Source organism: Pseudopipra pipra, chromosome 3, assembly GCF_036250125.1.
Source record: "Pseudopipra pipra isolate bDixPip1 chromosome 3, bDixPip1.hap1, whole genome shotgun sequence".
Taxonomy (NCBI): Eukaryota; Metazoa; Chordata; class Aves; order Passeriformes; family Pipridae; genus Pseudopipra; species Pseudopipra pipra.
Window position 1 is genome coordinate 6,745,545 of NC_087551.1, and position 21,390 is coordinate 6,766,934.

A 21,390-nucleotide genomic window follows, 5' to 3' on the forward strand; every position below is an offset into this window, starting at 1 on the left:
TAAAAATTCTAGAGGCAAGACAATTTGAGTCATGTCAATGGATTTTTGAAAATATAATTTTCTATCTACTGGAGGCCAAGGAAGAGAACATATTGAGTTCATTTGTGTCGCAGTATTTTTGCAAACACCTTATTAAATCAAACTGGAAGTAAAGATTCGTTTTAACCACAGCTAGTGTGCTATTGCCCTTACTTCTTTAGAATGGCAAAATAAAATAATTTTCAAGTTTAAAAAGAGTCTAAAAAAGTCCAAAGCAGAGACATATTTTGCTGGGGGTTTTTTCTGTGTTTTTTTTCTTTTTTTTTCCTTTTTATTTAATCAGTAGAAGCAGTGCTCTTGGGAAAAAGGCTGGAATTTGTGATTCACCAGTTCAATTGTTCTTACAAATGTGTCATTTGTGTCAGTTCTTCTGATTTTTTTTTTTCTTTTTCTTTTTTTCTTTTTCCCCATGAGCTTCTACTGGGCAAGCTTGCCATGCGTCATGAGTGCAAGGGCACATGTTTCAAGGAGATTAATATCCATTTCCAGAAACATGGCAGTTTCTTATGATTTGTGATTCATAGAGGTGGCTATTTACACATCTAAAAATGTCGAATAGGGCATCTATTATTTAACCTGTCTAATTTTTCTTTAAATGCTGCAAAGAAGTTCATTTATTCAGTAAGATAGTTGCTTTTCCTGACACTTTAACATCTGTTTCCAAATGATATCTTCAGCTCTGCAGCAAAACTTAAATCTACTTTGGAGTTGGAAGCTAATGCATGTTAGCAATAGCATACGATGCAATTTTAAGCTGTTCATGTGTATTTAAAATAAGATTGATTTACACTAGTTACTTTCCCAGGGAAGTTCAACTTAAACTAATTCTTAATGATCCAAATGCATTTAAAACTGGTTCATAAAATCCTCAGTCAAAAACACAAAACTTGGAAATCTTTCAAAGCCAGTTTACTCCAGCATTACTGTCACGGCTGAAAAAGCCCAGTTTCCTGACAACTGTTTGGTCAGCTTGGTTTTTATTTTCTTGATATTGCTTTTACTCAGCTCACAAACTGAGATGGAAAAACACATTACTGCAATATATCCTTTTGGTTCAAATCAGCTGGAGCTGCACTTGGGAAGATGGATTTATCAGAGAGTAGGTGTGTTTTTTAACACTGCAACTAAGAGTAAATCCCAAACTTGTCTATACACACCTGAGTGCCACACATCTATTTGAGGTGTGCCATAGTGCCTGGCCCCTAACTGGTCCCTGGCTGGCTTTAGCTGTATTGGCCCAGCTCAGGAAACAGTCCTGAACTCATCAGGAGAGTAAATTTTTCTTTATCCTTTTTTTTTTTTTTTTTTTTTTTTTTTAAAGAACTGTGCTTTTGGCAGCTGCTCCCATCTCTTCATGGGGCTTCTATTTGTCTGGACATTATATCTACTCCCTGTCTTCTTCCAGTTAGGAAGAGAGCCTTTTCAGCTGCAGCAAAACCTCCATTTATTTTGGAGTGGGAAAGAGAAAGGAAGAGAATGAAAAGACAGCTAATTGGGCAAGCTTTTCTCCTGCACTGGCTGATGGACGATCATTATTGCAAGCTCTGTGTTTGAAGAGGATATTGCAGAGGTATGGACACTCAGCACAATGCTTTGGGAGAACCTTTTGCCTGGGAAACTCCCCAGGTCCTTCCTTGTGACCTGCAGAGGGGCTGAATCTGTGCTGTGTTGTGGCTGGTGCTTTACAGATCTGCGGCGTGATGAAAATGGAGCCAAACATCCCATTAGATCCCGTTGTCAGGGCAAAGTGAGAAGTGTATCGGTGCTATCCGATTAACAGCACAGTAAATTGAATCTGTTAAGTCTAAACAACATTTGCTTTGGTCCCCAATTTTGAGCATACCTTTATTATTTGTAATGGATTGAAGCTGACAGGAGATTTGTGTAAGAAGATTTTACAGAATTCTAATGAGAATGAGCCCTTTGTCAGCGCGCGACAAAATCCTGAATCATTCACAGAATTTAAGATGGTGTTAGTGTTATCCAAGATTATTTACAGAATATTTTTAAATGGCTAAATGTTTCTTTGTTGTGTATTGTAGACATTTGTGGGCTTATACGTGGTCTGGATGAGTGAATATACTGTCAGTAACCTGGCAGGAGCTTGGGAGGGCTGTGTGGGGGCAGAGACAGGCACTGCACTCTGCTGGGAAGGGCAGAGGCACAGGTGAGGGAATCACAGAATATCCCAAGTTGGAAGAGACCCATCATGATCATCAAGTCTAACTCCTGGTTCTGTGCAGGTCACACCACGTACCAAGGAGTATCATCCAAACGCTTCTTGAACTCTGTCAGGCTTGGTGCTGTGACCACTTCCTGGGGATCCTGTTCCTGTGTCCAGCTATCCTCTGGGAGAAAAAAACCTCCCCTGACACAGCCTCAGGCCATTCCCTCTGGTTCTGTCACTGGTGACCACAGAGAAGAGATCAGTGCCTGCCCCTCTTTTTCCCCTCAGGAGGAAGTTGTAGACTGGGATGAGTTCTCCCCTCAGTCTCGTCTTCTGGAGGCTGAACAGACCGAGTGACCTCAGCCCCTCCTCATATGGCCCCTCAAGGCCCTTCACCATTTTTCTTGCCCTCTTTTGGATGCTCTCTAATGGCTTAATATCTTCCTTATATTGTGGTGCCCCAAACTGCCACAGTATTCAAGGTGAGGCCACACCTCCCCAGGACAATCCCCTCCCTTGACCAGCTGGGGATGCTGTGCCTGATGCCCCCAGGACAGGGTTGGCCCTTCTGGCTGCCAGGGCACTGCTGACTCAGGTTCAACTTGCCATCTACCAGGACCCCCAGGCCCCTTTCTGTGGCCAGGTGAGAGCTGTCTCAACCTAAAGGGAGGAAGCAGAAACTCTTGAGGTCCTTTCCACATTGCTGCCACACCTTCTGCAGTGGCTTCTTGGCTGTCAGGTCAGCCGGCAGCGGGTCACAGCCTCATCCGTCTCCTGTCCTGGGCCCTGGACACTTAGCAGCCCATGAGCATTTCCCTGAGGGAAAGGCAGCACCAGAGATACAGTGTAGTTGAGGTATTCCATGGCCATTCCTGCACACACTTGCTCCTCTCCCAGCAGTCTCAGGTGTGCAGTAACCACAAGGCCGACTCCTGTCTGAGGGGGTAATTGCAGTATCCTGTGTGTGGGCGTGAGCAGATGTAAACTTCTACAAGGGCAAGAAATACTGCATGGAGTATTTAATCCTTATTACGTACTTAGCCTGTTTTCAATACCTTTCTCAAGGCCCTTTTCTGCTCTCTTGGAGCATATGGGCACTGCTGAAATAATATATTGAGGAGGAAACAGAATTTACCCGCTGCCTCAGTAGTGGGCTTCAATTTCTGGGGTTTGCAGGCTTGTATAAAATTTATCTTATCAGTGTCTCGTGATCTGATGACTATTTAGTAATAATGGTCACCCACACAGTGCGCCGGGACGCCACGCTGCTTGGTAATGAGCACTCCTGGAGTTCTGTGAAGGCCCCAATTAATCATCATAGTGCCAATTAAAAAGGCCATTAGAAATACTGTCCGTGGCCATCAATCCTGCAGAGGTGTTCTTTCTCAAGAGGAGCACGTGTAATGCACTCAGATGTGCACACACATGCATACTTCTTCTTCCAGGTCGATGTGACCTGGCAGAGGGATTGGGCACAATGCATTGGCAGTGGCAATGAATTTATATTCTGTCTTACATCATAGCTGTAGTTACATGCCAAATTTATTCCAATCTGCTAAATCTTACATCAGGTTTTCTCTAAGTGGCATATAGTTCTTCATGTGGCACAGTCACGCTCAGGCTCTCTTTGGGGCTGCACTACAGAATTATCTAGGTATGATTTTAAGGCCAACATTCATTAGATGCCCTCAGAACAGGGACTTTGTTGTCCCATAGTGTTCTTATTTTATTTTTTTTATTAAGAAGCAGAGCTTATGCTTTGAGCGAGGGTTTGAAAATTCTTAAGGGGTTATGGTTTGTTTTTTTCTTGTAAAACATCTGACTAAGTTGTCCAAAGTTGCAGTGGGGAACTGGAAACCCCCATTGTCTCATACTGTGTTCTGTAGGAGGAATGGAGCTGGGTGGGACGGATCTGTAATAAGTGCATCTTTATCAAGAGTCTGCAATTGAACTCATGATTTTTCTCTGCTGTTAGCAAATGCTTTATGAAACACTGCAGCAGATATGTGTGCTATCGTCCTGTTATCACAAAAGATAATCTGCTACCTCTGTCTTTTACTTCAGTAGTTTAGGTACCAGATTTTTGATAAGTGGATCTTGTAATTGATGATATGCCTGTCAGCACCAATGTGGGATATGAGTTTGGCTTTCTGTTTGACACAAGACTCTAAACAACCCATTTACATTTAAAAAATAACGATCCAAACAAACCAATTTCAATACTTTTTGCAGCTTCCAAATCCCAGAAATTATATACGGAGGCTACACATTAAAAGAAGCTCAAAGAGTTATACTTGCACACTTTTTCTTAAGCCTTCTCTTTTGCTGTGATCACCATCATTTAGTTCTTAATAATGTGATCATAGAGCTCAAAGGATTTTTTGGTTGCATAAGGTGACAGTGCTCTAGGAATCAGGCTGGTGCTGTGAAGGAGCTCCATGTCTCATTTAGTTGCCGAAATCATGAGGTGGGAGTTGTGTGAAAGAAGAGATGAGCCGAATACTTGTCTTGTTGCGTGGCCACCATCCTCTCCTCCTGACATTCCCATTCTCAAAGGGAAGAGGCAGGGGTCTGGGCAACCACAGTTCCTGCAGCTACCACTGAAATCAGGGGAAGGACCCTCTGAACCCCATAAAATGCTAACAAGGGCTGAATACCCTTAGTGGGTGGACCTGCTGGCTTTTGCATGCAGGAATCTTGGAGTCAATTGACCTTCCTCTTTCTGTGCCCCCGTATCCCAGCTTTTATCCAGGAAACGATAAAATGCCTTTGTCGGATGGGAGTGGGAGAGTTTGCAAACAGTAAATAGCTTTGTTTTAAGTAGTCACATGCTGTGGTGCAGAGCACCAGGAAAACTTGATTATATTAAGCATTTTGCATTCAGAGCAAAATCCAGAAGAGTGGTACAAGACAGCCCGAAATCACAATGAGGCCAATTATTAACTAGTTTCCTTTCATTCAGTGAGAATCTGTGTTTGTAATTTATATGGGGTAGAGGGAAGATGCAGCTTGTGAACAAATGTTGGGAGTTTCAAAGGGTGAAATTTTAAATTAGTGTCATTGTCATAATAGGAACATGAAGCTTGTATCTGTTAAAAGCAAATTTAAAAATGAAGCCTCTTTCCTGCCCTTCAACTTAGAATCTTATGATTATCTTAAATCCCAAAATGTGGCTTCATTGTTCATTTCCTTTTTACCAGAATGTAAAATAACAGGAGCTTGAGGTTTTAGTGTATTAAAAAAGAAGTAATCCCTTTTCATTATAACTTCTGGTACTGTTTTAATTAAAGGTATTAGGAGAACCGTCATGTGTGACACATTTTAAAATTCTTGTACAGTGTGCTACAGAGTATCTAGGAAGGGGATTATGTGCATAACTTGTTCACTCACAGTGAAGTAGACCAGATTTTGTTATTCTTCACTGTTTATCACCTGCAACTTGATCGTGAATATTTACGTGGCTAAGAGGAAGAATAAAAGTGTTTTTGTGTGTGTGTTCTTTGCAGCTCATAACAAATCAAGGCTGTTTTTAGCAAAGTTGTGTTGTTTTGTTCAGATTGAAAGAAACCTCATTAAAGAAAGCTACTTAAAATTTTGACAAACAGTTACAGAAAAGATGAAGAAAATTATTTCCCTTGTTTTATGAGTAGCTTTCTTTTTTTCTGGCTTCACCCCACCACCTTTCCCCACGTCCCTACCAAATATGCCCTCATAGTGTTTCTCAGCATGTATTTGTATGTGCCACCTTCAGCAAAGGATTTTGGAGATTCACTCCATGGCCCTTGGAATCTGTTGGAATCATATGGTGTTACCTGCCTGCCCCAGTGGCGAGGTCCTGCCCTTCTGCAAATTCCCAGTATTTAAGAAGGTAATCCAGCAGAATTCCTCTGATCTGATGACTGATGTTTTGTGCCAGTGTTATCTCTTATCTCCTAGAGTTTGCACAGTGTCACTACCCTGTAAAACTGTGTCTAAACTATTTTACTGCAGTGATGATGAGTGGTACACAGTGATGGATGGAAATTGCACTGGTTGCAGTTCAGAGTGAAAAATCTTGGGTTTTAACCTCCAACATTTTGAATGAGAAGAGGATGGAGGAAACAATTTGCCCCCAGAAATTTCACTGTAACTTTTTCTGGCATAAATATTGAAAAGTGTAAAGTGTGTAAGCTTCTAGAAGGATGTTTTAAAAGTGGAGTGGTGCTTCCACCCACTCCTGAGCATCCCTGCAAGCCAGGAGTTCCCCCACTTTAACAGCTGCCAGTGCAGCTGACCTGGGTTTCAATGGAAAGAGCTTGTTGATTGATGTTTAAACAAAATGTTGATTTGTTTACGTGCCATGTGGTCCCAGTGGACTTGCTTAGATCACCAGATGCCTTGAAAAGCTGAAGTTTTTGACAATTATAAGGAATTTGTGCAGTTTTTCTGTTTGTCCTTTGTACTGTTGTCTCCCTCCAGCAGATCTGATTCACTTGTAAGGTGGCTTTCAGTAGGTCTTTCAGCTTTCATATTCAATTAAAAAAAAAGTTAAACAGGTATCAAAATTCAGCTGCAGTTACTGAATATAAGCACATAAAGCAGTTATTAGGTGAGGCAGGGTTATTGTTCAGAGAGAAAAGTATCCCCCTGAAATAACAGCATATGTTGGCTTTTTTGCTGGGATGAGAGGAAGAGTTGTGTCTCACCTAATTACAGGGTGGCTGTGGCCTAATTGCTTTTACCCAAACAATTAACATCCATTCAGGAATGTGGGTGTTCCTTGCACGTTTTCCCCCAGATGAATGCTTCTCAAATTTAGTTACAATAATACAATAAATCCAAATTTATATCGCTGTGAACGTACGAAAGGGAGCATAAAATAAATTCATACTTATTCCCATCTGTGCTTGGTACAAGCCTTGATATACTCGTAATGAACATTAGGTCCAAGTGTTTCATCAAACCCTAAATTCTGTCATTTCTTATTACGCAAAAGCAAAGTCTTTATCTTGCAAGTATTTGAAGATTTATAGAGTCCATGTGAAGAAATTTCTGCCCACTGATGCACATTATTAATGAATGCCTCTGGTTCATTTGGGATTTTTGTACGTAGGAAACAGTATTAATAGACTGGTGTGTGTTAATTTGTCTGAAGTGCCTGCAACAGTATTTACTTAAGTGCAGATGTCCCGTGGAGATTTTTCAGTGCCAACACTTCAGCAGAGCGCCCAAGGTGAAATTTTATAAGTTATCTGGAGGGTGTGTCAACCTCAGTTGTAACATTAACCAACTGCATCAAACATAATGCAAATAATAGAATTATTTGCAAAGTTCCTATGGATAAGTGGTTGTTATAATTAGTATGTGTTGAGGGGATATGAGATGCTAAATCTGAAAGGGCTCAAAAGGGTGCAGTGCGTGAGCTGACATGTCACTCTGTGGATTGTGTCATTCTGCTGCACCATCGAATTGCTCCAAGAACAGAATATATTTTGAATAACAGAATATATCTTTGTCAAAGTGCCCTCACTTAGATGTTTTCACTCTCTCTACTCGAGAATGTGGGATGCAGACAGAGGCATGCTCTGTTCCTCAGATATCTCAGAAGGCAGAGCTGGAGTCCCTGTAATTTTTGATTTCATGGCCATTGTAATCTCCCTCAGTTATTAGCAGTGTGACACCCATCAGGAGCAGCTTTTGCAGCACTTTCGGTCGCTGAGTGAACTGAAACTCTTGGGTTGACAGCAGAGTTCCGAGAAGCCCAGAAAGCCCTGTGGGAACTGGTTTAAAATCCCAGATAAAATGAAGGAACGACCCCCAAGGTGTCAAGTGTCCCTCCAGTGAATCTGAGCACACTTTTCATTTCCTTGTCAGTGGGAAGAAAACGGAGCCGCTTCCCCGAGAAAGTGAAAGAAATGCTGTGTAACAGCCTTTTGCAGGAGAGGTGAGGTCCTCTCCCACAGGAAACAGGAGAGCAAAGCTGGTGTCTGTCACCTTCCTCCCCTCCGCAGCTGCACATTAAACATAGGATGCTGTGGGTAGAGGGGCAGGCAACAAGTAAGTGGGGTAAACAAATAGCTCTTACTGCGTTTATTCCCATTATTGCTTCTGAGAAACCAAGGAGACCCTCTGATAATCCACTGGTGAAAACATTATGTACAGTTTTTACCACCTCGTGCATTTTCTTTTGATATGATGGGCAAAGTGAACAAGCGTAAAATTGAAGCAGGGACAGAAGAGGGGAGGAGAAAAGGAAGGGCAAGTCCTAGGGAGCAAGTCCTACAATGCCAGCCCTTAAAGCCTAGAAAAATGCTGTTTAAAACTGCTGAGTACGAAGCAAACCTCGCCTGGGTCAGCTTTCCAGCGTGACAGCAATAAACATACGGCCAGTATCCAACCCGACAGCAGAGCCGTTCAGGAATACAAATCCTGGGAATGCTCTGTTCTGCTTATGCACCAGAAATGTGATCCGTGAGCCGGGACTTCCCTGACAGCCCGCTGTCTCTCCCATTTCATGAGCTTCTTCCATGGGAAGCACAGCCTTTCCAATCCCACAGGAGGAGACAGCCTCTGTCTCCGCGGTCCTATTTGCAACCCGTGCGCTCTGTGAACCGCGCCGTGTGTGTGGGATTTGTTAAGGGATGCACTGGGACCAAGCATGTCACAGGCAGACTTGTTATGGATGAAACCCCGTTGACAGGAAGGATTAGCTGCAGCAGGGAGATAAAAACAAGAAGTCATGTTTTTTGAGGGTGATTGTGGTGCAAAATTTTGATTATTTATTGGGCGAGAAGATAGTCAGGGCTTTGTGTTATTAGAGATTCTGTACCCGAGGAAACTGGCAGCAGTTTCAGCCTGGTGCTGCCAAACTGTACTCCAGAATCTGAGGTTTCATATGAAAAAGGGGGGGGGGGGGGGAAGCAAAACAAACAGAAAACCCTCTATACCCTGCAGCTGCAGGGAAAATGCTCAGAAACTCACTGTGACCAGGGTTGTGTTCTTGTCTTGAGTCAGCAATCAGCTTGAAGCAATACCTTTGAGAAGAGCGAACTGTGCTGGTCATTTCAATGCATGTGAGCTATGAAGCCTGACATGTTTACACAGCAGCCTGCTCCTTTTGGGGCTTCTTTTTGTGAAAACCTCAATGTTATGCATGCTGTTGGAGAATGTTTTCTGGGGGCAGAAGAAGAGAATCAGAAAGAAGGTCTATTATTTGTCATGTAAAAAAGAAGTAATGTTAAAAGTGCCTTCCTCTCTTCTTCTCTCCCCACCCCACCCACCAAAAAAAAAAAAAAAAAAAAAGGAAGAAAAAAAGGAAAAAAAAAATGCAAGCAACTTTTCAAATTGTGGAGAAACAAGGGCTATTTTCTTTGCCCGCCAGAAAAAGCTTTAGTCACATCCGGACTCTTGAAAAAATCAAAACAAACCCCCCTTCTTCCTACTAACCCCTACATTCTCTGTAGCACCATATGCCCTAACTTACAATTATCCAGCTTTTCATACATTCCACTTCTGCCCTGACAGCTATACAGTGTACAACAGTTGCACAGAGTCAGAAGGCAAATCTGTGAGGCACAAAGAATAAAGAGTTTGGTGCCAGTTTAAAACAAATGTAGTGAATATGGAAGTAAATAACTAAGTAAAGCTGGATACTGATGGTGTTTTTCATTTCTGTGTGTCTGCCTAAACCTCCTGTCTCCAGTTTACCTACACAGTACTGTGCATTTCCATTTTCACATTAGCTTTGCTGAATTTATGTAAAGCAGGCTGCAAAATGGAGGGGATCGTGTACCTCCTGCTCATGATCACCCCGAGGAACCTGTTAATCAGTGGAACTATTGTATGGTTACATGGCTCACATCATGTTTGAGCATTGGGGCTCAACAAGAGAAAAGCTCTGTAATTGCTAACAATTAGTGCTGGCTAAGCCTCACAAGGTTTATTTAAGAGTCCCCTCCCGTCAAATTCGTATCCAAAGCGTATCTGAAGTATCTAAACCATTTAAGAATCGGGGAGGTAATACCTTGTCATTGTATGAGGCAGAAGACCTGTGTATGAAAGGGCAAGGGGATTTTGAAATAATTACTGGCTCTGCATTTAATTTGAGTCAATGAAAATGCCAGGATGATTGAAGTGTTTATGCTGAAGATCAAGGAGTTAGATTGGAATAGGGTAATCAAAACCAGGGACATCTCTCTTTAAGTTTTTTAATATTTCTCAGGGAAGAGATAATAGAGGACTATGAGAGTACAGCAGGGGGAGTGTTGGAAGGAAAATCAGGATCAGAGGTCACACCTGTGTGAAGCAATGGCTTGAAAATGACAGGTAAAAATAGAAATAGGCTTCACTTGGCAGTGATGAATGGGTTCCTTGACCTGAGGAGGAAGACTAGAGGTGGCTTGGAGACGGTAATTTGATAGTGGCAATTACAGGTGAAAAAGTTAACCGGTAAAAATACGATGGAAAAAATGACTGCTCCTAATTAGCCATGGTGCTCATGCCCCTGGGCCTTGATTACTGGAGTAGCTGTGGTTTTCTAAAGCCACAACTGGGATACTTTGCCATTTTTCCATACATTGGTGTGATTCTTGCATCCCTATTTGCTCCACCTGTTCCCAGTATGCCTTCTACTTTGTCTATGCTTTCCTTATCTTTGGTGCTGGAATATTCTGCATGACTCACCCTCATGTTTCCTCTGACACCACAAAACTGACCTTGTAAAGTGGATAAACTGCTGGGCCTGGCTCATAGGGTCAATATTGCTAAACCTGGGACTGTATGTTTAGTTACCACGACGTGGGAGGTGGGAATCAGTCATATCTTGCTCACACATCTCTTGTATCCCAAGGGCAGGAAAACATTTGCCAATGGCCTATAGCTGTGCCTCTCTGCAAGCAATAAATGCCAAGTGTCTTGTCAGCTTTTTACAAACTAAGGCAAAAAGCATGTTATGGGACTGTTGGCTGCCTCAGTTCAAACATGAGGCTTGGATTTTGAGGTTAGTAGAGGTCTGCTTGCTAAAGAGAGGTTCTGATCAAGATGAATTATGAAAATGGCAATAAATACCACATTTTAAAAGGTAATAAACTGATATTAATGTTGAAGGCTGATCTTAGCAAACATTAACAGCACCCTGAACCATCTACCTTTATGTACCTTCCTCCTCAGCATGAGGAGCCAAAGCAGCCCTGAGTCCCAGAGTGATTTCCTATGGACCAAGGAGTTAAATGTGCTTCACAGGCACCATGTTCACAGGGTTTGTTCCCTTGTGTGTAGGTTTCAGTTGTATCTGGCCACGTAAGTTCCTCATGTACATGTGATACTGATCCATTTCTCAGCTAAAAGTACCGAGCACGTTGCAGTTTAGGATGGTGCAGTTAATTGTGTTTGGACACCATGATGCCAAGTTTTGTTTTGGAATATGGTGGATGGAAATACGGGAAAAAAAGTGAAATGCCGTGTTTGGCATAGTTCTCTCCTTTCACAGTTCTTTGTAAAAATGTACCAAAGATCTCTTCTAAAGAGTTGAGGTGAAAATAAATAACGTTTCCTATGTCAGATTGGGGTTTGATTGCTTGCACACCCAGTCAGGAGTTACCAGTTACTTGCTGAGTTCTGGTTCCTACACTATCATACACCAGCTTGGAGACTGTCAAATCCAGTGACCCCTTAGGCAAGCACTCATATCCCTCGTTCTCCCTCTTCCCCTCTCCTGGACCTGAAGTTTGATTAGTGTTTAGACACTGCTTTGAGATAATGATAATGTGCCTTTTAATTAGCATCAATATTTCTAGTCTTTTGGGGAATAATAATGCGCTTCCTTTTTACTCCTTGACTGTTGACAGATGGCTACTTATTAAACATCATTAAATTCTGATATCAATCATTTTTGTGCTTTATAAAATATGCTCGTCGTTTAAAGGAAATGACATCTATAGGAGGGAGATTTTCCACACGGATTATGTAGACTTTGATGCAGTGCTGCAGCAGCATTTGGTGGAGGGAGGCCTTGTTTTTTAAGACATTACAAGTATAATCTCCAAGGCCTTGTTAACTTGTCATTTCAGTGTATATGTGCATGTTAAAGGCAGCTCTTGTCTAGAAGTGGCCTGAATGTTTTTGAGACAAAGCCACTATTTAAACGTTTAGAAACATGAACTTTTGAGAAGCCTGTGGTTACATGCAGAAAACATTTCATGCATTTACACAGGAATCCATATTGTGTGTGGCTCTGTGAATGCCATGGAAAAGTGAAGATGGATTCCTGTACATTATTTGCAGCAAGGCTTTATTTGACTTGATGCATTCTTGGCAGGAGCCTCCAATTTGTTACTTGTGAAACTTTGTTTAATGGGTACAATTACGATCTGCATTGTGCCCTTGCTCATCTTAATAGCAGTATTAATTTGCAGGAAGGGACAAAAATCATCTTGTGGAGTTATCAAGCGGTGTTTAGGCTTTCTGAATGCTAATTAATTCAGAGCTCAAATGCTGTACCTGCTGTTTAAAAGGCTGGCAGCTTGTATTCATCACCTGAGTGACAGCTGTTCCTAGCCTTTTTTGCTCTTAAAAAAAGGAGTGGGGAAGATTAACTCCTTCCATGCTAATGACTGCCATATTGAGGTAACAATTCTGTTCACCATTTAAATTTTAAAAAAAATTTCCTCGAACAGATTGGCTGACTTTTACAGTGTATTAGAGAAAGGATTGGTGACTGTATGTTGTTAAGAGAGATTGCTAAACATTTCTCCATTACACGGTTTGTTTTTCTGGGCAGGGAAAAAAAAAACCAGTCTCTCTGACATTTGATGCCAAAACCAGATCCTCCATGTAAGCCAAAAGAGAAAGAATTAAAATATTGTTAAGTCAGACTTGAACATTTACAGTGAGTGTGGAATCTGAAGAATTTTTCTCTTGGAGTCAAATCCTTTTTTATAATATTTACTGTCAAGAAAATATTTATTAGCTGCAATTCAATTAAATGTTCACTTAAGCCATTTAAATGTCACACAAAATAGTAAAGAACAGTTTTATATTTTATATCCTGCATTCAAAGCTCATCGAGTTGTTCTTTATTGAACTAAACTCCCCCACACTAGGAAGAAGTGGTTATCTTTGGTAATAAAAAAGAGGCTTTAAAGGCATACAGGTAATTTAATTTAATTTAATCTGAGAAAAAGTATCAACTGGTACAATGCAGATGTTCATATCCAAGTTTGAGAGGATTACAGAGTTTACCTGACTGATTGAGGAAGTGAGATCTAATGTTGGATTATGTTCCTTCTTTTTCACAGAGGAACTTTGAGCTAAAATATATATGTTTGCTCCACTTCTCCATTCCCTCCTGCCCCAAATCAAAACATTTTAATTATACTGCCTTTTCTTTTTGGAGGAAACATGAGGCAAATCAACAGTTGTCTCATGTCAAAGGGTATTGCTGAACTACTGACACCAAACAAAATTCCACAAAAGTTAGGATTTTAGGGTAAATCCAAAGTTTTTTTCTTACTTTGAAGACTTATAAAGTCTGGTATGTGTTTTGCCACATAAGTATTTCAGAATTACAGATGTGCAGCAGATATGTCACAATAATACAAAATTTTCCTTTGCATTTTGGGGGCCCTGTATCTTTAGGGAAACTCGGGGTGGACTTGGCTAAAGCCTCTGGGCTTTGATTCTGCTCACATTGGGTTTTCCACATTCTGATTCAGTAAATCTCATTAGGCACATGTTTAACTTCAGCATTCACCTATAGTCCTGTTGACTTCAATAGCAAATTAAGCACATGCTTAAATGTTGTTCAGAGCCGTAGGGAAAGGTGATTAAACCCAAGAACAAAGCTCTGCTATTAAAATATTTTAACTCATTAAAATCCAGTAGATTTGCTGATACTGATTCACTGAAGACTTTTGAAAGCAAAACAATTACCTTATAGTTGGCTGGCTCCCTTGTGCAGCTTGGAGCACCAACATCAGTATATTAGCTGGGTATTTCTGCTGTGACAATGCATTTCCTTTTACTTTTGACCTGCTGTTGTATTCTTACAGATAATTAGTGATTATAATGAGTGATTGAAAATATAATTGGAAATAAAAAGGTTTCCAAACCTGTTTACCAAGTATTCTTGAAAATGAAAATAATTTTTAAGAAATTGTTGTCTTGTTCCGAGTTACTCAAATATCTCTTGTTATTATTTGTTAACTTCAAAAGGTGCTTTTAGTTTCCATACACAGGGATGGTTTTTTGAAGCTTTAGCAGTACTGATGTAGTACTCTTTGTGTGTGGACTTCTTCTATGTTAATTTACAGTGGAGTTTGATACAGAGTAATTAAAAATCATGCTTTAGCAACACTGAGATGTTGTCTTTGAATTAGCGTGCAAGATGCTCTAATGAGTCCAGCAAGGATTAAGAACATTCACTGCAGTATTTAGTTCTGGTTTTAATTTTTTATTTATTAAAAAGTCCCTCAACTTTCTAGAATATTGTGAAATACTTTCTGTAGGGGAGATGTGTTTCTAAAATAACCCCATTAGGATTCAGAAGGCAGAAGATTCCTTAATAGTTTGGAGCAGGGGATGTAGGGGCAGCAGAAGGTTGGAGGTTAGAGGGAAGTTTTGGGTGTTTTCTCTTTTTATTTAGTTTATTGTAGAGGAAATACTCAGATCAAGACTGGGGTATTTTGGGAGGCTGGACACGGCATCGTTAGCTCTCCCAGGTTCCTGTCCAGGAACAGTTCCTGTGTGTGCAAAATCATGAGTTCGCTGAGGTCCTGGAGTGAGTTATTTGGGGTCTGCAGTCTGTCTGCAGCTTCTTGAAATAAATCTGAGTGCTAAAGCTCCGTAATTGTCGCTACCGCGGTGTTAAAATCTTGGGATGATTCAGTCTCAGCATGTGCACTGAGTCAGACCCAGAAACCACCGACTCTGCTGATTCGTGTTTGCCTCTTGACCTTTTGGCAAAGATCAAGTGCAGCATATGTTTTTATCAGTTTAATATCTGTTATGTCCTCAACTGGAGGATTTTATATTAAATGAGTTTGGGGACTGGGAAATGTACTCGGAGCTTACGCCATCCCCTCCATGCGTGAAGCCGGCGATTGCTGTGTTTTCTAGGATGGTGTGAAGAGAAAAAGGAAAAAAAAAAAGCAACGAGTCCCCTAATGACCATAAAAGAGTGCGAAGGGAAGAGCAGGAACAGAGCAAGCATAGATTATGCCTCTTCACAATATTCTCTTAATCCCCACCAATTTTCAGCTCAGGGAGCTCCCGAGCCTCTATAAAACCCCAGTAAAAATAAAATAAAATAGCACTTCTTGATGGTATTTTAGTCTTGTTTTCAGTGTCTTGCCAACCCATATTAATATCCATTTTGCAATGTCCAGTATTATAACATCAGATTAGCACCCTCAGGACTGGGCAATACTTTGTACCTCCTGGATACAGTGAGCCTACACTTGCTCTCATCCTTGGTGAACAGCAGGTTCTTGCATCACTGGTGCTCTTTATTTTCATTGACCACTCTAGTTGCTTTTTTTCTGAAAAATGAGATAAAACAGCAATCAGAAATAACTGCAGAGTCCGAAAGAGAAGAAATGTACTGCAAGATAGTTAGAGGGTACATATGGGATTTGTATGGGTTTGATTGGGTTTGATTGAAGACCGTCAGAAAGAAACAGATGCGGTCGGTATCTTTGAAGAAACCTGGTTTAGACACAAGCATTTCCAATATACAAATAGGCCAAAAACTGGGGAAAGCTGGTGTTCCCTTGAACATTTTTGATTGATTAAATACCAGCTTAATGCATTCTATAAACTGGAGGTCCAGAGCTGCTCCTACGTGGCACAGTCAATGGGTGGCCAACGGGACCTGGTTTTGTTTGACCTGTGACGGAGTCACCGCCGAGGTCCGTGTAACGCAGCAGGTGATGACAAGCGTGGTTTATGACATCTTTTGAACCAGAATCAAGCCACTAAAGGCCAAGCTGATGTGACAGGGTGAAAACTGGGAGTTGTATTAGGAGCAAAGTGAATACAGTTTGGGTGGAGAGTGATCAAAATCATTTCTAGATGACATAAGAGTTTGACCCTTCAAGGGTTTTTTAATAAGTACGTGAAGTAATACAGAAAGGAGGAACCTTTGTCATTGTAAATTAGTGTCCTCGAGTTAAGTCTCATTACCAAGACACCTTCACTTTTTTAATTATTTGACCTGCCATGGTTAATAAAAGGGAAGCTAATTCAGTGTGACATTTTTGGTGGTAGCTTGGTGCCCTACCAACTTAATTGCAGGAAAATAAAATAATAGTTCCCAAAAAAATCCCATACTTCACGTTCCATGCTTTTGGAGTTGGCTGATGATTTATTATTTATGGCCTCAGTATTTCAATTAGGGCACGTTGAGTAAAGCTGATGTTGAAGGAGTGGCATTAAGTGTTTGTTGATTGTAACTATTTTAGTGATGAAAAATATTATATTTTAATTATTTAATATTTCTGTTTAGAACAACAACAAAAAAGGAGTATCTGCAAGATAGAAATGCACTGCAGCAAAATGCCATCTTATTACTATGCGTGCTATGGTGCTTACAGGTTATTGTCAATATACAGTGTCTACTGGCAAGGAAGCTTTTGTTTGTCATGGGAACAAAATGATTGCTCCTCATTTTTCTAGACTGCTGAGTTCTTTAAGCGAAAAGCATTTTGATCCTGGGATAAATATTGATTCTCTCTTTTCTCTCTCTGAGAAAATTAATTTAGTGTGAGTTGTATGCACCCAGGTGAGGTGAGGGCAGCTCAGGGACCTCACAGGCTACTTAAACCTGTGACATGGGTCACATTCAAGAAGTGGCTTCATTACCCCTAGGTCAGCATATACATGCTGGTGCTTTTGGAGAGTGTCTCCTGGGGCAGAGCAAGGGAGGATTCATATCATCTTGGGGTCACTCATGGGGCTCTAGCAATAGGATCACAGGCTTTCTTTTTTTCTAGCCAAAAAGTAGTACCATCTATCTGCCTTCTTTCCTGTCCACCTCCCCCTCCTGAGTGGTCCTGGACCCTAAACTCAGGTGGTCTAGGTGAGACCATGGGCCCTAAGAAATCCTCTTCACGGTGCAGTGGGGAAAAAGTAAAGAGGTTGGCAATAGCCAAGTCTTCTGTGTATAAACATGCTGAAAACATGGAAGAGAGAACGCATAATGTTGAGATAATGGATGGGAATATGTTTACAAAACTGAGCATCCACTGATTCTTCCACTCTTAGCTGACTTGGGGCATCCTTGGAGGGGGGCTCAGTGGCATATCCTTGATACACAAACTGAAAGAATTGGCAAGACCAACAGAAAGAGCTGGACAGATTTCTCTAAAGAGTTGCACTCTTCCACTTCCTTCTCTTTGCAGCTCTCTTAAGAGGCCACTGTTTGAGAAACCTCTGAGCCTTTGCAGATGGCCACATGTGCCTGCTGCTGTCACAGTGTGTGATATCAATCCGTGTCCATGTGCATCCCTACTAGATTCAAAGCATAAATCCATGTTATTGTGGAAACTATGTCACACAAGTGCGAAATTTCTGCTGCCCCAGCTTTGAATTTAACTCTCATTAGTCAATTGACAGTTAGACCAGATTGATGGGTTCCCTTTGGAGAGTGAAACCTACGGGGTCTTGTTTTCACCATTACAAAAGCAACAATTAGCATTCTAAGGTATTATTTTAGTGGAGTTTATTGCAACACCTCAAGCTTTGGTGTCTGTAAAGTCTGTGTGAGCTTCTGCCATGTTGAATCACTGGATATCATTGTGAAAGTATTTTTTGATGTTTATATCCTGTACACTGGTCTTTGTATTACAGCACTGGCCATTTCCTTAGTAGAATGTTTTGAAGAGATGAAGAAAAATAGAAAAGGATAAGAAAATGTTAGGGATTGTACACCTCTAGCACAATGTTAACTGTACATCTATGGTGCAGTGTTATCATGCCTTTGTTCCAGAGTCAGTACTATTGAATTAATGTTGAAATCACATTTAATTTCATTTTTTATTTTTTACCCCTTATATTATGTTTTAAAAAAACCTCCACCACAATGAGAAAACAAACAAAAATGAGCTCTAACATATAACTTACTTCTTCTGTGCCTCAGAAGGCACAATCCTGCCATTGACTTTCTGAAAACAATTAAGATTGTTTGAGAAGGCTTTAAGCTAAAACAGGGACTTTCATATGGCCTGTATTACCTTTCCTCCTGGGAATGCATTTTCTTAAAGTGACGATTTATGAGATTCAATACTAATGTCAAACTTGGTTCTGCTGTGTGAAGAAACATAATTAAAACACCAGAATAGCAGAACACGAGCAGCGGAACATTGTTGAACTTGTAGATATTTCCACACAGGTGATGTAAAATTCGATGGAACAGTGATATGACTGTTTGAGGCATGTCCGTGTGAGATGTAAGAAAAACAAGCCTAAAGCAACTTTGCTATTTCCCTCAGAAGGATTTTATCCAGAGAGGAAGATGCAATATTTATGTGCAATATCAGCTGCGTATTTTTAGAATAATTTTAAATTCCTTTATGGTAAGTCTCTGTGTGATTAGGGAATAGATACAAATCAGATGAGGTAACAGTTTGTCCCATTCGTGTGAAGTGGTCTTCCAGGATAAAATTACAATTTATTTCCTTCTAAATGCGGTATTCATTTGGGAGTAAATTAATTAAGGCTGAGCAGATAAGTATCTGCTGTCGTTCTGCAGTCATGACATGGCAAGGCACTTGGTATCTCTGTGCAAAACTCATTTGTACATGAAAAAAAAAAATGAAGTGCCTGTGCCTATTGTTTCTAGCGCTGTTACGTGATACTTTAAATAAATAACTTAATTCCATGTTCAACATGCCCAAAGGTATAGTATTTTATTATTGTTATTATTAGCTTAGATTGCGATAGTGTAACAGCTCTTTCCTCATTTGAGAGCTTCTCTCATGAGGCAGGAATGTGGTCTCTGCACTGGGCCCTACCTGGTTTACTGCTGTATCCGTGCTGTGCCCTGAACTAAAGAAGATGAACATGATGCAGATCAAGGATCAAGTGACTCTCAGCTCGGGGTTCCCTCAGTAATCCTCACGGCCAGGGAAGACCTTTTGGGAGGTGTTATCAGTGGGGTCATGATATGAATTGCTTAGTTTACTCTGTACATGCTGGAAAACTGGATGGTTCCTTGTTTATCTTTGAGGGGACATCCAAAATTCACACAGAAGAAATGTTAAAGGCTGTCTGTGTTTGAAACGGTCCTTTAAGACAACAGAGAAGTGCACACAAGCTTTCCATCAGGCTGTAGCAGATCATTGGCTTGATGTCTACATGTGTTTAAGCAAAATTGCTTTCTGTGCTTAGTCCAGTCAGACTGTGTCATTTTCTGTTGAATTATTTTTCTCTCTTAAATTAGGCTAATTGCAAAATGGCTTCACATAACAATATTGCCTGCAAAGGTATGTGTTTCCACATAAGTGTGAGGTGGATGGAAAATCAAGTGCTGAATCTTTTAAAAATGCTTCTGATTGCCATCTTCCAGCAGATATTATGAGAAATTATATAGATGGAGCTTAATCATAAACTTTTCCCCTTCCTGACAGTACTGACATTTATTTTCTAGACAAACAGATGAATCTTAGATAATGAGTTGTTTTGATCACTTACAGTGTTAATGCAAAACCAAGGCCCATATATTTCGACCCTGTAGCTCTGAATTACCAGTAAAAGACTGAAAGCCTAAAAGGTGATGCTGTGCAAAGACTTACAAGCTACTCTAAAAGTTGCTCCATTTAGCAGGCTCCAGCCTGGGGTAACAAACCACTGCTGAGCTATGGGTGGCTGCATGTGGTGGAGTCTGCAGGGCAATCCATCATCCAGTGGACATCTGCTGGCACACAGCACTGGAGGCTGAATATTTAGTAACATTCCTTTTTTTTTAAAAGTGAAACTTTACCTGGCTCAGGCTCTTGCTGTGAGTGGAGTGGTAGCCTGTGATCCTCACAAGCCTGATTCCCACCAAGCTTTTAAGAGGGTTTCACAGCACTGTCTGCACTTCTAAATGTCTGATTGTCCAAATAGCCTCCATTAGAGCTCGAGGAGGAAATGTGGGTGTGTGAAAAAAGGAAAGGATTGAACAGGGAGATGCTAAATATAGAAAATAATATGAAAAACTCTGGTTGAAGCTGAGAATAATTATCTCTTCCACCTTTAGCATCCCTGTATTTCTGTATGAAGAGCAGTGTAAAGAAGCTTGGTGAGGGCTCCATGCATGTAAATCCCCAAGGCACAGGAATTTACGTCTGTGACATGTTTTTGGATACTGGAATGAGATTTTTACTTCTGAGGTTACCTTCCAATAGTCAGTTTAGGAAGCATGATGTTAAGTATTTCTCCTGGGAGCAGTATTAGAGTACATGTAATTCAGCTAAAGTAGCAAATTTAGTCCTTGAACCTTCTTGTTCCCCTGATCTTAAAAATATTTTGCTGTGTGTAGGGCTTTTATAAAAAAACCCCTAGATGTCTAACCCAAAGGCCACGTACAAGCCTTCAAGTTTAACCTTTTCATTTTGCTTGACACTGCAGAAGATGATAAGAGGGGAATGCTGTCAGACAGTTTACACAGAGGATGGAGAGTGGTGGTGGTGAAGGGGATAATGACTTTGGCTCTGATTTTCCCCCTCCCGCTGCAACAAGGCATCTGTATTCTCTGCTGGGTGCAACCAGCCTGCAGGAAGCTTTCCTTTCTGCAAGCAACAAGTAAGTCAGCAGATCATCTGGGAAATTAAAGAGACACCAGAGCTGGACTTGTGATGATCTGGTTTTAGAGAAAAAGAAAAGAAAGTGGATGGCTGGTGAAGGGGAATGGCGGGAAGAATGTGAGGGAGGACTTGGGTATGCTTCCATCTGCAGAATTGTAGGCATAATACTGCAATGGTGTCAGGTGCCATGAGCCATAAGGATGGATCTTTGTCTTCCATTTCATGCACAAAGGGGAGAGCTCAGTCAAAAATCAACTTGCAGCTGGGTGGCACTTCAGGAGGATCACTGACAGTAGTGAGGGAAGAAGACAGAGTGTTCCTGGGCTGAGATGAGCTGAAGCCTTCTCTTACCATATAATGGTTTATTATACCATTGCATTCAGGCAAATGTGTGCAGTGTAACAGTATGTCAGTTATTTTATCTGG

General features: G+C 40.9%; 1 protein-coding gene and 1 non-coding gene across 5 annotated transcripts in view; both read left to right on the plus strand.

The window, feature by feature from the left end:
- MACROD2 (mono-ADP ribosylhydrolase 2) overlaps positions 1-21,390 on the plus strand; it is an 841,246-nt gene that overhangs the window by 360,965 nt on the left and 458,891 nt on the right. The window lies entirely within an intron of this gene.
- LOC135412529 (U2 spliceosomal RNA) lies at positions 15,123-15,313 on the plus strand. Its single transcript, XR_010429725.1, has one exon. It is a non-coding gene; the product is annotated as a U2 spliceosomal RNA (small nuclear RNA).